The sequence below is a fragment of the Micropterus salmoides genome, unplaced genomic scaffold (assembly GCF_014851395.1).
Source record: "Micropterus salmoides isolate LMB-PRFRI ecotype aquatic unplaced genomic scaffold, ASM1485139v1 Ms_hic_scaffold_5, whole genome shotgun sequence".
Taxonomy (NCBI): Eukaryota; Metazoa; Chordata; class Actinopteri; order Centrarchiformes; family Centrarchidae; genus Micropterus; species Micropterus salmoides.
In genome coordinates, this window is record NW_024044237.1 from 17,612,321 (window position 1) to 17,619,757 (window position 7,437).

A 7,437-nucleotide genomic window follows, 5' to 3' on the forward strand; every position below is an offset into this window, starting at 1 on the left:
TGTAATATTTTTGAGAATGCTTAGTTTTAGTTTAGTTTTTATTAGTTTCAGTGTTAGTTTTAGTCTTTGTTGCTGCACGATGCCAAGCACAGTTCAGTTCAGTTTAGTTCAGTTAAGTTTAGTTTATCCACAAAAAATTAAATACAAGTACTATCATAAGAAATAATGCAGATTTGTGAAAATGGACAACTTTTTAAGCTATCTGAAGCTTAGGAGCCCAAACACTAAGCAAATGTTTTCTCAAAATGAGTTTGAGTGTGAAATCTCCACTTCAGTAGCACTTGCATACACAAAATTTTCCACAAACTGTAAATATTTGTTTTATTTTTTATACCTGTTGACAGTATTTTCTGATTTATAATAAAATAATAATAATAAAAAAAGAGATATCCAAAGTTCCCTCTCTTGTTTCTAATATGCCAACAAAATAAAAACAATCATTTTGAACCTGACTTAAAATTTCAGTTTTTGAAATACATGCAAATTTGCCTCATTTGCATATTTAATCATAACATTTCAAAAAAACTGTAATACAAAAAGATTTTTTTTAAAATGTATGTAATCAACTGGGAAAGTTTCATGGTGATATCTATTTACCCTATTTACCTGCAGTGTCTCGCCTTAATGGCATTTACATTCGCTATTCTGGGGTCCATCTTCAAAACAAATCTTAAAATGAAAAAGTGCTCCAGGTTTGGCTACAGGACAGAGCTTTTTTGAAACAAATGAAATCCAACTGAAAATTAACAGCAGTATAACGTCAGTAGTGATGTGCATACAGCTAAATTCCTATATGATCCAATGCCAAGTAATACCCAGGCTGGTATTACTGAAACCAATAATTTTTACATATTTTATTTCTAGCTTAATGTAACCTCCCCCTCCCATTTCTGTATTTATGAGGGAAATAAGGAGTAGGCTGTAGGCTTACCAATTCAAAATAATATCTGCATAATGAAGACATTAAACTCCTGTCATATTATTTAATTATAATAAAAATATTCTGCTCAGAACTGCCGCTTCATAACATCGTCATATTATTTTGACTTAATCTTAGATGTTTAGCGAAGTTTGCTGCCAAAGTATTTCACGGTCTTTGCAGACACATCACACACAGCATCATTATTACCTTCACAACTAACATACAGCTAGATGTGACTGCTTTTACAGTCAGCCAGAGTCAGTATTCAATCGCGGGAAATGGAAAGGGCTGCAATTGTTAGTAAAATAATACATTACTATATTTCTAGTAGGTTATTTCTTATCTCACCATTTTAATTCTACTTAATTCTCCACCTGTTTTTAGTGTTTACTCACAAACTACTTTAATCTGCTGACCTTGCTTTTCACCTGAAACACACATGCATGCACATACACCTCTGTCTCTCTCTGTGTCCGATTTGTTTATTTTCTTCTTCAGCTAAAGTCGCTCGAAAAACACAACTCAAATTTTGAATTTTTTGATCTGTGATTCTATTTTCACAGCAGCAGGTGAGCCACATGTAGAGAGGGCTTGTTGTTATTGACGAAGCCTACTGAAACGACTGAGACCATCGTGGTACCGAAGGACATCAGCAGGTGTGTTCACTGTTGCTTTACCTGGCCCATGCTTTAAAATATGCAACGTGTGCACGTATTCTAACTTAATACCAGATAACGTCTCTCTCTCTCTGTTTCAATGCCAAATATACTTTGGCAGCTATTAACATACCTGGGCGACTCACACAAGTAAAGTTTGTGTGGGAAACATGGCTTAATTTGGCCTTTCAAGTATTACAAATGCGAGCATTGTTTCTTCTTCACTCATGGTGAAGAACTTCCACGCTGCTGAATGACTGTTTAATAACTTTTATGTTTTTGAGCATGTGTGTGTGGCTGTGACAATAGCCAGTTACTGCACATGACATGAAACACCATGCAAGTCTAAAAAAACTAAACAAATGCAACTTCATATCATTTCAGAACCTTATAATTATATAACAAGTTGGAAAATCTAGACAACACTGCAAAGGCTTAATGACTAAACTTGCTAAAATAGTCCACTAGAGAGGACCTAGAAACATTAGATCTGGGAAAGTAATTTATTTAGTTTTGATGATTTTACATTCATTGTACAGCATCCAAGCTGTTTCGGGCCTCAAACGCCTTATAATCGCAGAGAAATTTGCATTTTGTGTCTTAATTAATGGAATTTACAGTTTTTGACATTTATCTGTAGAAATTAATATTAAAAAATAGGCTCACATAAGAACTAGCATATTTTCGCATATATTAATTCCTCTGTATAATTACCAAGCATTTCATTTGTACATTAAAATCAAAAAGAAACATCTCACTAGATTTAGAGGTGACTAGTTTGCAACTTGCTTTTCTAACCTCAGCTCCTCCATGGTTACCATTGTCCCTTCTTTCCGTTGCACTTTATCAGAAAATTGAAATCTAATTTAACTATCACTATATACAGTATGTGTACAGGACAGAGTTGTTCACCAGTTTATTTTAATTTCTTGGTGATGAGAAGCTGCAGCATTTATTAAACACTGTAACCTATACTGTACATTTACTGCCAAACTTACACTTACTGACTACTACTTACTGTCACTTTCTGCCGCTTGCTCTCTCACACTCGCTCAACCACATACTCGCTAAGCACACACAATATGTACTGTGTTGTTCCTTAAAGGAGTTACGCTACTATTAGAACAGTACCTTTCACATAGAAGAATGAGATGACACAGCTTGCACACCATTGAGTGTTACTGAGTGAAAATCATTAAAAGCCCATTGATATAATTCAGCAGTAGTGCTGTGCCGCTCATGACTGACTATAGGGCAAATACTGCAGAGGAAGGCATAAATGATTTTGCCGATGCACAAGCTGTACATTACTGCAGGACAATACTGGAAAACAAGTAATATTTCATCTCTCATTTCCCATAACGACTACTCCATGACCAAGTGTTGTCATTGAGTGAAAAAGGCCATAACACCTCACATTAGCCATCTGTTTAAGCTATATCACTACACATTCCCATACTGACAAAGCTATGTAACCATAAAGCCATTTTCCAAAGGTAAGTTTGGTCGGTGGCCCAAAAATCAGCAAAGGAAAATGCAAATGAATGCTTGTTTTCATCTACTGCCGTACTGCGATTATTATTAGGAGTTGATTCATCGAGATAAACAGTAGGTGGTGCCAATTCTCCAGTTGTCCACCATTCTAGCTTTGCAGAATAAGAGGAAACAACAAGATGTCATAATTGAGTAAATGGCCATCATACCTCAAACAGTTTTAAAAAACTATGTAGAAATGAAACTGGACTAAACTATAATTATGTTAGTTTCATGTACTTGTAGGAAGGTTACAGTCTCCTCATTCCTCCACACAGATCAGAATTTTTGTCTGCCGCTATGCATGAATTATGACAGCCAGTCAGGATTTTTTTCCTATGTGTTTTTAAAACTGCAAGTGTAACATAAATCCATCCATTTACATCCAAAAAAGTTAGTGCACAAGAAAAACAAATTTTCAGTAGTAGTTAATCATAGTTGAAATATAGCCAGCAATGCATAATGTCCAATTTAGTGGACAGATGATTAATCCTAATTTCCTCCCAACATAAAATCAATACTTGGAAAGTTAAACAATTGTATTACTCCTTAGTTGTTACTAGATGTTACCAAATTTTATTTACCTGCAGGGGTCTCCTATAATTGGAGGAATGGCAAGATTTACCTGAGTTGTACAATGTTCCCCGAACGTCCGTCGGCCATCTTGGTTTTGATGAATTTAAGTTGCACTTACAACGGCTTACCAGAAGGTGGCAGTGTATGGCACGACACACTAGTGTCCACTGTAGTGGCTAATGTGCAACAAGTCTATCAGAACCTCTGCCCATTGAAGTAAATGGCTTTTGAATAGCTGTCCACTGTAGTGACCACTATGCGCGAAAGGGTTAAAATTGAAAATGAGCATAAAACATGTGGATGGAAAACCAGACAGCTAAGCTAGCCTGAAACCTAAGATGAGAAGGTTAACAAAGGTTAACTAAGTTAGCTACAGGCTGTATTGTACACCACAAATACAACATAAACTAAAGTTTGATCATTGAACACAGATAGTCCTGTGAATTAGTAACTACATGCACCTTCATGCAGGCTTATAGGCACCCTGGACACGTAACACACTAATGACAGGCTGACAAAATATGTATTTTACCATATCACACATCATTAAACAAATGTAATCTACATGTGCCAGTTCAAACATGTTATTTTTGCTATTACTAAGACAGAAGTTTACATCACAAGTCAAACCCATTGTTTTTGATTGTATAATAAAGACACAAAAGTAAAGCCATGTCTCAGCATTCATGTCAGCATTCAACTTTTGTATTTTATTTAACTACTAAATACACTTCTGAGAATGTTTGAGGTTAAAAATCATCTGAGACTTTGAATACTGGCAGTTTAAAATTGAATTGAAAATGTGATCCAACATTGTCATCAGACAAATGAGCTCCAATTTTGTTGTTGTTATTATTGTAAATACACATTGCATTGTTAGTGTACAGCTGTGGTTACAGTATTTAATTTTTAATGGCTTTTATTCAACATTTTTATTGTTCTCTACCATTCTTATTTGTGCACCAATATACCAGATCAAATTCCTTGTATGTAAGGCAATGAACCCAATTCTGAGATTATGGTAGCCGATAATTTAACACCAATTGTTTTGGGTGATAAAGCCTAGCTGTTATTTTGGAGAACTGCTTGCAGCATCTGTGCTAAGGATATTGTGCAATACTAGCAATGTGTGTGTCCAACGTAACATTTTTCCCCTAGTGGCCATTCGGGCCAGTAGATCACAGTTTTACAAGCCCCTTGCATATTTTTACTGGCCCAAAAAAGAAAGCATGTTTCCATAACACTGTTACATTATTAATCGTAAATACAATATTGTGATTCATTCAAACAACAAAGATAGCGAGGGACTTGTCGCAGACAGTTACTGGCATTTACAGTATAGCGCTGAATGTACGTTACGACCACCACCCTGTCATGCACACTGTGCTTAATAATGTCTGACACTTGTCTTTGTAAAGACAGAAAATGACAGAATAAAGTCGCTAACCCCGCCGGTCAGCTTGCTGTGGTCGTTTTCAGTGCACTTACCATAAAGACTTGAATACATGTGCACTCCAAATTTAGGTGTGGCTAGCTGACCATGTTCTCTCAAACAATGGCACACTTTACCGCAGTTCTGTTTCAGTGTATGTCGTTAACTGAAAACAGTCAGAGCATCCACACAAAAAAGAAGGAAGACATGGCTGATAATGTTTTTCAAATGCAGTTGCGAAATGCCTCATATTCACTGAGATTGCCTCACTGAAGGAAACCATCTCTGTTGTGACTGTGCGGAGAAAGGCTTGATGCATGTAGAGTTGACTTCTGCCGTCTTGACTGCAGGCAAGAAGTTGACCGCTTGAGACACAGCCCAGCTCATTTGCATAATGAGGCAGAAATGCATAAAGAAATGTAAAACGGGGAGACCGAAATAAATACCTTTGAGGAAATAAATAGAGTAGAAAATGCAAAGGAAGAATAAAACAGACAAAAATATGAAGGGACTATATGTAAGTTTTTCAATGAAATTAATCAAATTTTAGGTAATCGCTTAAAAGGTATATCGCTTTCCACATTACTTCACCAACTAATGTGAGCCATGTTACTAGTCTGTGTACCACTGTTGATTTAGCCTGTAAGAAAGGATGTAACGGTAAAAAGCAAATGTGGAGCGTTACATTAGCCTATAGTGATGCAGCCAAGAGCAGCCAGCTAACGCTACAGTAACGTTAGCTCCGACCTCCCGCCGTTTGCTTTGTAATGTTCAGTTAATGTTTATTGTGGTTTTACCAATACTCTGTAACTAACGTGACCCACATAACATAAAACACTGCAACAAAACGGTCACAACAAGACAGAGGAAGAGCCATCCACTAACACTAGTTACAGTAAAGTTACTTACTGCGGTCTAACTGTTATAAAGTGTGACACAATCCCATTATAATATCCGTTCCAGCTCACTAACCGTTTCATTATCATCCAATACATGTAGCTGTGCTGACATTGCTGAGCCTCTGGTGACAGATTCACAGATAGTAAAGATGATTACTGAAAAGCAGCAGGTGAGCTAACAATGTAGCACGTCGGCTAAATGCAGTAAATGTGTTACCGGGATCATGTAACTAGCATGGATTAGTTCAACCTGCAGTTGATAAAACTATTACTGTAACGTTGCAGTGGGAGTTTACCTGAGTTTCCAGCTCTGTCTGTTCTCCCTGTTTCTCTATAGCCGCTGTCACTGGCTTTTTCCGGGAGTATTACCCAATATGCGGCTCACTGCGATGAATGAAAGGTTGTTGAGCTGCCTCTGAGACGGGAACGTTGAAGTATCAGAGCCTGAACATGTCTGGAGAAAAGCCACAGCCTGCATGCTGGTGTTTCTGCGTTTATTGTGGTATTTCTGTATGAAAGTGGTTGTGTTTCGGATTATGCTCCCTCGTGAGTTCAAGCGAGCACATGGACGAGCACACACTTGGTTGCAATCTTAGAACCGCACAGCTAGTGGCCGCTGAAAGCTACATAATGCCCCTTTAAAACAAACACATAAATAAATACATTTAAAAAAATAAGTAATTAATAAAATAAAATAGAAAATTAAAATGGAAAATAAATGAATAAGGTCATTAATACAAAGATGGATAAATAAAGAAACAACTTAAATGACTTTTTGGTGCATTTAATTTGATACATTTTTTAATGTATTTATTATATGTATTTACTTTTGGCAGACAGTTCTCCATACTCTTTTTCAGGTTGTTGGTAATGAAACACAAAAACAATTTTTACCCTTACAATAAACATTTTACATTTCTGAGTACTATGATGAATAGAATTGAAATGAAGTGTAAAGCTGAAAATCAAAACAATATTGTTGCATGTCTACATTGATATAATAAATTTATGAGAATTAATACCCAATTATGAATTTTAATATTCAGAAAATATTAATCCATAAATCTCTCGTTTTGTGGGGCACCACCGGACCTCTGGGTAGCATTTTAATAATTATACAATTATTCACTAGCGAACAGTTAGTTAATAATCGCTCAATTATCTTAAATCAATCAGTCAGTCTCATATCGGAGGGTAAATTCTCTTGGCAGGGACTTAGAAATAGGCAATACACACAATTCCTTGATTACAGTGAATTTATTAACTAATGTGATATAAAAATGTGGTTAAATACATCAGAGAAATAAACAATGGCTAAACAATGAGCATGGAGGTCTATTGTGGGAGAATTTGACTCATACGGCAGCTAATGAACGCAATTAGATGATAACTCGGTTAAATTTGTCTAGGCGTTTCAAG